Here is an 11321-nt window from a genome sequence, read left to right as displayed (position 1 = left end):
GACTCATCGAATAATTCATTAGTGCCCAAGCTTTTGTCTTGATTTCTTCCTTTAAAAGATTACCTTTATTCAAGTTTTTTTTTTACAAAAAGTTTTCTGTTCTACTTGTCTTTAATTTCTTACCGGATTAACACACTGAAAGATTTGACAGAATGTGGAAATAGGTATAGGAATGTTCCACGTTCATAGAAAAGCTGGGCAGTTTTTCTGGCTCTTATGGCATTTTTCAGTTCCTACTATATGTGACAATAAATGATGTGATCACCCTGTGAGGCAAAACATAACTGTAAAAGTATTTTCCCCTGGACAACCACATATCATGGGTTAAATCAACTACTAAAGTGTTAACATGATTTTGCAGAAGAGTCTCTTATGTCTGCATCTCCTCAATTCCTGTTTAGTTGCAAGAGACAAGGAAAACTAGCTAGAACTAGGTCATCTCACAAAGGACATTGAGAGTGATAATAGTGACATTTTGTAAAAATCAGTCTCAACGACAAAAGCAAAAACCTCCTTAGGCAAAAACTGCTTGCTTAGAATACCATATAACCATAGGAATTGGACACCGACTTCATCCCTGACTCTGGTCTCAATGCCACACTCAGCACTACCTGTTTACAAAAATGACAGATTTTTAATGAGAGATTCTTGGATTCTATTTGTCCATATTCCAAAGGGTGAATTTGATCCCATTTGGGTTACAGTGGAGCCCTTTAAAATAAGGGTGACAGAAAAAAAATAAAACAAACAAAATCACCTCTGATCAAGATTTGTTTAATTCACTTCCACTACGTGCAAGGTATTATGCTACATACTTGAATGTTCTTTATAACCACTAAATAATAAAATTATTTTATTACAATTATATAAGCTGCTGCAATAGATTCAGGATACTAAAAATTAGCTGCTGGGTATTAGTCTGGGGATTCAGTGAATCCCTTAGATTCCTTCCCTTAGAAGGTATTGATTTGAAAGCTGAAGAATAATTAAGGCATTGTTAGCAAAGGGTATGGGGATGGTGAAGGCATGTGTAGAGGAAAAAACTTATACACAGGGCCCAAGTCACAAAGAACTGTAGCCCTCTCAAATACTTGATTGTTCAAGCCAATTTGACTAGGTAACAGTGAAAAAAAATTAAAAAGTGACGTAGAATATTGCTAGTAAGGTATATAAATCAGATACTCCGGGCTCAGTAACTTGTGTTACTAATCTTGCTTTGTAACCTGAGAGTATCAGGAAGACACTGAAAGGCCACAAGCAGGGGACTGGCGTGTTGACCAGTAACCCTGTACCACACCGGCTGGGACTGAGAGCCTGGAGTGGAAGGGGCAAGAGCAGACACAAAACCATGGTAAGGACACTCATGCAGGTTGAGAGATAACGGTAGCTGGGAGGTTGTAGATGAAGAGCAGCAGAGTGATCTGAAAACTATTTGAGGTATGGAATCAAAAAGATTGGGGACTGATATCCATGAGGATTGAGATTTTAAGACTGATGAGTTTCCTGTTTGAATAACCAGATAAACTAGATGAACAATTCAGTAGATAATTCATTGGGAAGAAGGAAATTCAGCACCAGAAAGAAAATCATCTGTTTCATGCTGGTTAACCACAGATTAATGTTGATCTCATTATCTAAACATCCCACTCATTTCATCTGGTAGACCCTTGGGACTGTTCACCACCAACTGAATCTTCTCAGTTGACAGCTCTTTAATTGAGTTCTTTTCAAATTCCAGGTTGCTTCCTGGATATAATTAAAACTAAAAATGTGGATTTAGAGATCATTAGTACAGCTTAAGTTAAAGATTCTTAGTAGTACTAGAGAGGCATATTTATCTCAGAGTTGTATGAGTCCCAGGAAAATAGACTCCACTTATAAATTAGTTACTTCTTCAACCATAAATCTTCAGATCAAATATTTTAAATTAAATAAACCTTTTGGAACATATTCTTCTTCTACTGTCATTTAAAAAATGTATTTATTTATTTGTTTGTTTGTTTATTATTTATATTTCAGCTTGAGGTATAATTAACAAATAAGATTGTAAGATAAAGTGTACATTGTGGTGATTTGATATATTATGGAAAGATCCTCCCCATCAAGTTCATTTACCCATCTATCACCTTACATATTTATCTTTGGTTTTTGTTGAGAATGTTTAAGTTCTACTATCTTAGCAAATTTCAATTAGGCAATACAGTGATATCAACCAGTGTTACCATGTTTTACATTAGAACCTTAGACTTGATTCATCTTATAGCTGAAAGTCTGTACCCTCTTACCAGACTTTCCCTATTACCCCCACCCCCGGTCCCTGGCAACCATTTTTCTAGACTGTTTCTAAGAGCTCGTGTCTTATCTTATCTTATCTTATTTTATCTTATCTTATCTTGTCTTATCTAATCAAAGTTCACCTATAAGTGATAAACCAGGTACTATTTGTCTTTCTCTGTATTTCACTTAGCAAAATGTCCTCAAGTTCTATCCATGTTGTCACAAATGGCAGTACATTTTTCATTCTTTCTCATGACTGAATAATATTCATGTATATATTAATTCATACAAGCACTTAAGTTGCTTCCATAGCTTGGTTGTTGTGAATAATGCTGCAATGATCACAGGAGTGCAGATATCTCTTTGATATCCTGTTTTTATTTTCTCTGGATAGATCTCTAGAAATGGATCCTGTATCATATGGTAGTTCTATTTTTTTATTTTTTGAGGAACTTCCATACTGGTTTCCACAGAGGCTAAACCAATTTACAATCCCACCAGCATTACACAAATGTTCCCTTTTCTCCACATCCATACCAGCACTTGTTGTCTTTTGTTTTGTTTGGGTTTTGGTTTTGGTTTATTTTGTTTATGTCAGCCATTCTGTTACAAGGTGATATCTCATTGTGGAGTTTCATTCCTGACTAGATAATAATTAACTTATTCTTTGGTCCTCATGTACCATAGAGTACATGGTCCTTTGGAGATGGTTCTTTGGTCCTTTGGAGATGAACATAAAATGGAGGTTAAAAATGATAATTTCTTTCATAAACACTGTTTCCTTGTCAATATCATGGCCACATAGGAAACCGCCAAGTATCAAACAAAGATATTTTGCTACAACTCACTTTTATACAATTTATCAATTACCTAGCATTTGTAAAGAGTTTGTAAAACTCTCTGAAGTTTTTGTTGACCTCTCAATGGTTATTCATGAACAGGGAGTGGTCAGGGACAAAAAGTCATAAGTTCAAGACATTTGAGCTGTGGTCAGGTTAATGAAGGATGAGTAAAATTTTTCCAGGGCTACTGTAGGGTTACAGGGGTGCATTGCCTTATGAAGACTAATTTACACCATAAATTGTATTAGCAGTCACTCAAATAATCAAAATCCAGGTATGAGTGTGTTTCTTTGGAAGGGATTTGTGTTTCCTAAGATAAAGTGTATTGGTCAGCTCAGGCTGAATAACAAAATACTATAGATTAAGTAGCTAAAACAATAGAAATTATTTTCCCAACAATTCTGGAGACTGGAAGCCCAAGATCATGGTGCCAGCATGGTCAGGTTCTGGTGAGGGTTCTCCTCTTGGCTTATAGTTAGTTACCTTCTTGCTGTGGGCTCACATGGCCTTTTCTTGGTATGTGCAGAGAGAGAGACAGCGAGAGAGAGATATTTCTCTCTTGCTCTTCTTATAAGTCTGCCAATGCTATTGGATTAGAATCCTACACTATGACCTCATTTAACTGTAATTATGTCCTAAATCCCTATCTCCAAATAGAGTCACTGTGTGGGGGTTAAGTCTTCAACATACGAATTTTGGGGACACACACACAGTTAAATTCACAGGACAAGATAATATAATGAAAGGAATTCCAATGATGGTTTGAACATCTATAATTATTCAGAATTTCCACTTCCCTTGATGACAACAACAGATATGGATACTATCTAGTAAGAGGTGCTTAATTTGACTACTGACCACTAACTGTTGTTTCTCATGATCATACGATTCCTTAGCACAAGTAAATGCATTTCTCTAGATTCTTACTAAATCTGGAATTGTTTCTTATTGGCAGTAATGACAATACAAATGAGGTATTCAAATATTCAGAAAATCATCAATTTTTTGGCTCTTTTATGTTTTTCTACCTGTAATATGTTTAGTATTAAGGGTGACATAAGAACGTAGTTAGTTTCTATCAGCATTTTAAAGCTGCTTTCCTGGCTTATCTTTAAAAAGGGGAGAGAGAAGGTTTAAATTTGGGGTGAGAAATCCCACATAATTTTATCATTGTGGTTCACTTATCTGTCCTGAAGCAAAACTTCTATGCAACTATACCACCCTCAAAACAAGTATTATAGGTGTACATGCATATACTAGAAATTATCATGTTCCCTTATCACTTACATCGTATTCAGTAAAATTTGTAAATGTTAGGCCCACCTAATGAAGTGACCACTTCCGGTATGGACTGTTGTGACCCTCCAAAATAGGCAACTATCTTTGATTACTAAAGTGGGTTATTTCAAGTAGAAAGAGAGAAAATTGCTACTAAAATTGAATTTATTCATTAGAATATAAAGGGTTTAAAATATGTGCTAGAAACTCTGCATAGGGTAAGGATGGGGTGGTAGTGGTATAAAGTACAGACATGGGTCTTTCTCAGAGAAATGTACTATTTCTTTTGTTCCTAAACAATCTACTCTGAGGAAGTCATAGTTGGAGTCTATGTACCAAGCTGATAGTCCTATAGAAACACTTTTTTAGGTGGGGAAACTAACGCTTTGACAGAGACAACTTCATTCCTGTCCTAATTCAATTCCAAGTCTAACTCAGAAGCGACTTAAACTCTGCATGTGTAAGGAATGTTTACTTGTGTTTTTTCCTTTCCACACCAGAAAAATGTTACCTCTGAGGTCACAAAATATTCTATGCATGCCCCCACCAAATTGCTTCCATTTATTTAACTGCCTGACACTTCCTGCCAGATAATGTCTTTGACAACAAGGATTGTATCTTATCATTCTTTGCTATGGTGATAGGAGTCAGGATGTTAAGATACCTACTGTATTAGTCTAAGCATGCCTAATTTTCTGAAGTTACATAATGGAGTTCAAAATTAGCATGCATTTGATGCCATGAGCACAAGGTCAAAGGAGATAGAGATGTAAGGGGCTGACTTCTCAATTGAGACAAAAGTTTGACACTAGCTAATTCAGCACCCTGGATAGTACCACGGGGGTGGTTCTAACACCATCTGAGATAAGCTTTTATCTATAAAGAGACCAGAATGATCTTCTGAAGTTCTGTGGTTGGTAAACATATGTTTATAATGAACTTTGTTCTTATGGCTCTTTGGATTTGTCCTCACCACTCCCCCCTCCTCTGCCTCCACCCTACATTACCAGCTTTTAGTAACATCTTTATCAGAAATTAAAGTTCAGATCTTAGTGACCACTCCATTAAGATATCCACACCCTTGAAAGGATACAACTAGTTGACAGAATGGTCTTTTACCGTTCACAGAAACATTTTTTTTCCCTTATGAGCTTTTATGTTGCTAATTTAGGAGTAGGGACCTCAGTCCTTACACACATGAAATGGATAAACAAAGACTATTTGACTGAATTTCCATCATGCAGTCAGCCCATGAATGATCCTTCTATATGTTTCACAGCAAAGATAGTACTTGTTATTTCAATCCTATGTGCTGTCACAACCTTTGGGATTTCTAAATTGATTAAAGGAAATAACTCCAATTTTTTTCTCACTTCAAAACTTCTACTGTCTTTATAGATACTCCTCTTATTTCCTTTCTGCTTCATAATACAGCTTTATTTCTGGTAAATCATAAGTGAGACATAGTAAATACATCATTAGGTAAGCAACTTGAGCTGAAAATTGGCTATATTTTAAAAATGCTGATGTATGGGATTTGGAGGTCTTACCTTACCTGACAGATGGCAAGGGAAAATTAAAGAAAATAGTCACAGCAGATCCCTTCCTCCACACTTCAGTGCTTTGTTAAATAAGAATAAGCTTATTTAATTAATATTGATTTAACACTGACTGTCCTTGAGATATATTACCCTTTGACACATTTTTACCTTCAAAACTGCCAAAATTGCAAAATGTATAATAACAAAATTCAAATCCATTTTTAAGCTCAGAGTTATTGTGGTTTGTTATCACCAATTTCCAGCTACTCCAGGAAGGAGCTACGTGTCTTAGCAAGTGGCAATGTCTTTATTTATGACCTCCAGTGATTAGTTAAGTTTGCCAGACATTTCTCAGAACATGGCCCAGGTCACCCAGGAGTAGGACTCTAGAGCAGGATAAAAGGTTCTGCTATACTTGGCTTATGATCCTGGCATTTGTTAGAACATGACAACTTCAATTTTATAGAAATATTAGGTAGTTATTTATTTCTAAGTAAATAAAACTAAGGAAGTGTTTGTTTATCAATGGAAAGAAGAGGGAACGTTTATTATTCTTGACACCTTCTATCTGGTCATTTGAACAATTGGTAAATAAACAGAAACTCTTGTTCACCTAACGTAAGACCTTTTTATTTGGAAAATTTGCTTATTCAGCTCTCACTTTTTTATTTCATCCAAATTTCAGAGAAAGCCTTGGGCAACAGTCTCTTCTAGTAAAACCCCACCCCTCTGTGAGGGTAGATGCATCATTAGATCCAGGAAGCTCCGCTGAGATCCCCTCCCCATTTTCAGTCTCAAGATAGTAGGCCAATCATTCTACACATAAGTTATATTCAAATATCTTAAGTAACCAGCACCTTCCTTTGTGTCATGGTGCAGATCACAACATTTTTCCTAACTCCGACCCACCCCACCCCTCCACAATGAGTGAATGACAAGCAAGGAGGCCAAATATCCATTGAACATTTCAAGTAGACACTGATTGGAGAAGGAGACAGGAAATCACTAATTTTAGCCCTCACCACCCTGGAAATCATTTTCCCTTGGAAGTCCTCTGCCCAGGTCTGAGTAAAACCCTTTGCAGCATGTTTTCAGAATAGCATGATTAGAGGCTCTCTTCCTGGAAAAATGTGCAGCCAAAAGTTAGAGCCCAAAAGTGAAAATCTCAGCTACATTCTCTTTGAATTTTCTTCTACTTTTATCTCTGGTAATAACAGGGTGCATTTGTAAATAATGACAGAAAACAGAGAAAAGTTTGGGACTATAAGAAGCCATTGCTTTATCTAGCTTAAAGGAAAATGCATGGTCACTCAGACTGCTAGGGTATTCCTGGTAGAGTTTAGGCTAAGTGATTGGGCATGAAAAGAGGTCAAGACAAAATCAGTTGACAGAAAAGAATGATTCTGAGTTGAAGTACAGAAGTCAGGGCTGGCAAAAATGAAAAGGCCATATCTGGAGCAAGTATCACTAGAAACAGCAGGGACAGTCCCCCTAATTAGTATTGCTGGGAGAGTGGGATTTTGTAGAAACTGCTGCCTTATTTTCCTTTCTGATAGTTTTGCTCTTCTTCTCTGCTTTAGTTTCTAGGGTAAGCCATGGCCCCTTTCTCTTGGTCACAACCCTGTTCTCCCTCTAGGCTTAACATCCATGGCCACAACTTATTTCCACACTCCCATGAAGTAAATTATCACAGAGACCCAGTGTTTTTGGTGTGCTGAGGACAGAGAAATCATGTGAAATACGCCTCTTCCTGAAAACCAATAAATTACTCTAGCACATGGGATATTCATGTAATTATCCTAGGAAGTTACCATTTCTCATTCCAGTCTCTGTCTGTTTGGCACTTTCCTCTAGGAACACAGAAAGCCACACCTCAGGAAAGTCTTCTTCACTGCAGCGATCACAAGGAAGGCTTTAGTGGAGTCTCTCACATGTGCATTGCCATCACCTTCTATCATAAAAAGGTAATTGTGATAATTCCATATGTGGGTATCTTCTAGAGATCCCTTGGGCAAATGCCCGTCAGTTCTAAAAACTCTGACTCTCATCATATCTTTCCAATAAAAAAGGACAAAATTCAGCTTTGGAAAAAATAGAAATCATGTTATGTCTGTTAACTATCTTCTCAAGTAAATCACCTCAAGATATGTATGTTTCTTTTTTTTCCAGAAGATGTCTGATATTATTTCTACAAACATAACATGTCATGCTTGCAAAATTCACATTATAAATGTCTGCTTAAAGGTGTGCCAACATCTTGTTTAATATTTCTATGAAAGAACAGAAAGAAGGAGATGCACCTTGAATCTGCCTCAAGTGAATCTTGGAGTTTTGATTTCACATTATTGCTGCCAATCATTTCTGCTCCAGAGAAAACTATTAAAGGAGTTGGAAAAATCCCACTGTTGAAGCTTTCTATGCTTATAGTCAAACTTTCTATTTTGACTCTTCCTAAAAGACAAATATTTGAAACAGAGGAACCTTGCAAGTATTGGGAAAACTGAAACTGATGTTGGGTTATCAGAAATGGTAGTAATACTGATTGGATTGAAGAATGTAAAAGCAATCGTATAAGCTCTGAACTAAACTCTAATCTCTTTCTCTCATAAGGCCATCTCACTGTTTATTGCACACAAAGAAAAATTAGACCAAGGCTAAGACCTGGAGACTTCCCTGATTTGGGCAAATATGTAAAAGAAGGAATAAATTCTAGGTCCTAAAAGAATCATGGGGCTTGGCACTCTGGAACCTGAGGACAAGCCTCATATTTCCCCACCTGTTTGACAACCTGCAAATATCTTAGCTTTCTGAGACTTTCTACATATAAATTTTCATACTGGCCCCTTACACAACAAAAAAATGGTAAAATAAGAAACAAATACATGTGAACAATGCTCAGATGAGCTCAAGCATCTCCTGAGAGTTTCATTAGCCATCCCTGTGTTCAGATTGATTTATGGGCCTCAGGTCCATCATTTCCTCACCATTAGCCATCATTAGACCATTATGACTCCCCACAGTCCCTCAGCTTTCTGCTTCCAGGGAGGAGGTGTAATCTTACCCAGCTGTGTTGAGCTAGTTTTCACTACCACTAATTTTCTGACAGAATCTATGAGTAATGTCACATTTCATGCTGTTCCAATAAAAACATTTGCTTCTTGGCAGGGCTAGTAAAGAGCTTGATGGAGAAACTATAGAAAGTCCCCAAGGGGGCAAAAGGTGACTGAGAGACTTTGTCATGAGAAAAATTGAGTAGCTGTCTAGGCTGACACAGCAGATCAAAACAAAGAAAAAAGGAATGAGGTAATCAGGTCATGACCCAAAGACTTCTAGACATTTATTCATTTCCGCAACAATATATTGTGAACACCTACAATGTGCCAGACACTGTGCAAATAGAATTGTCATGTCTCTGAGACACAATCCCTTGGAGCCAGAAGGTCTGGGATCTGCTCCATGTTTCCACTTGAAAGCAATTGAGCCATGCAACCTAATAAAAATTGCTTAACTTTGTGATGTCCCTGGTTTCTAATCTTCTAATCTACATAATAGTCATTTATTTCATAATATATCTATGTAACTATTATATAGTATAGTCTACATAATAAAAAGTCTTAACTTATTGATAGAAATTCATGGAGAATGGCATTATAATTGGAGACATTTAGAAAAACATATATGGTGGGGGGGGTGGAGAGGGAGAAGGAGAGGGAGAGGGAGAGAGAGAGAGAGAGAGAGAGAGTGAGAGAAAGAGAGAGGATGGACTCTTAAGAGGAGAACATTTTCCTAAGTACACACACATCTATCCTCTCTAGGAGAAAGGCAGGTCCTCACAGCATTCAGCTAACAAACCAGTGTCATCTCCACACTTCTATACTCATGAACCAAACACAAAAGTCAACTGGACACTAGAGTAATGAGATTACCCAGTTCTCTAGGGAGTAATTTTAAGTGTTATGCTCAGTTGATATTGAGACATCAGGAAATGTGCCTGAAGAATAGCCTCCAGAAGAAGGCACTATCAACAATAGAAGTCTCTTTCACCATCCCGTCAGTTTCTCTCTATTTACAGTCTCTGAGAATATTTGAATATGTTGACGCTTCACTGAAGTAACATTCCCCCTCTCTGCATTAGCCTCCCTATGTTAATACTGCTGCTTTGAGACCTCAGACTCCATTTATATGAAAGTTGAAGGAACATTGGATAAAATCACCACAGTGCTTACCTAGTATACTTCATACAGGTAGCCCCAAATTCCTTCATAGACCCCATTAGTTGAGACTCAAGGTAGAAATGGGATGCCTAGAACTCTAATTCCTCAATCCTCAAATGGCTATATGAGGTAATCTACCTTTGGTAAATACCAAGAATACATACCACCGTGTAATGCCCCCTGTAGCCATTGACTAGAGCTCTATTCCCAAGTCTCCAGTTTGCTCTCCCATCATGCTGCTAGATCTATATGATCTTCATTATCCCTCTAATTCATGGCCTGGCCAAAAACTGTCCAAGGAGCTTGCTTAATGTTCCCTTTTCCCTGAGCCCCGTTCTGGTCATTTCTCAATGTTGGTTGTGGGTTCCTTTTGAGAGGGAGGCATTCCCAGACCCGTTTCTTAGGGATACAAGAATATCCTTGATAAAGAGTAAATAGAAAAATATTTTCAGAATGAGTAGATCTAAAAATTAAGAGAGGAATAGTGGAGTCTCTCCAGCCCAGTTCCCCCAGCCATCTTCCACCAAAGCCCCTCTGTGAGCTCAAGAACTTCATCCTGTGACTGAGATCATGTTATAACTCTCTTAGGAATGAAGGATAAATGAAGGATGAAATAAAATGAAGAATGAAGGGAAAAATGGGGCGAAGGTAGTCAAATGTACGAACTTGTCGTTATCAGATAAATAATTCCTAGTGATGTAATGTCCAAGGTGGTGACTATAGTTAACAACACTTTATTGTGTATTGGAAAGTTGCTAAGAGAGTAGATCGTTAAAGTTCTCATCATAAGAAAAAAATGTTTGTAACTATGTGTGGTGATGAATGCAAACTAAACTTACTGAAGTAATCATTTCGCAATATATACATAGACCAAATTACTGTTTCACACTTAAAATTATTACAATGTTATATGTCAGCTATAACTCAGTTTAAAAAAAAAGAATGAGAGTTGGAAGTGATGGTATTTTAACTTTCCCCTTAAAATTTTCTACTGGGGCACCTGGTTGGTTAAGCATCTAACCTTTAATTTCAGCTCAGGTCATGATCTCATGGTCTGTGAGTTCGAGCTGAACTCGGGCAGCAGCACATAGCCTGCTTGGGATACTCTCTCTCCCTCTTTCTCTGTCCCTCTCCTGCACTCTCTCTCTCTCCCTTTCTCTCTCAGTAAA

This window comes from Panthera pardus, unplaced genomic scaffold (genome assembly GCF_024362965.1).
Source record: "Panthera pardus isolate Hobbes unplaced genomic scaffold, ASM2436296v1 HiC_scaffold_22, whole genome shotgun sequence".
Lineage (NCBI taxonomy): Eukaryota > Metazoa > Chordata > Mammalia > Carnivora > Felidae > Panthera > Panthera pardus.
This window is presented reverse-complemented; position numbering follows the sequence as displayed.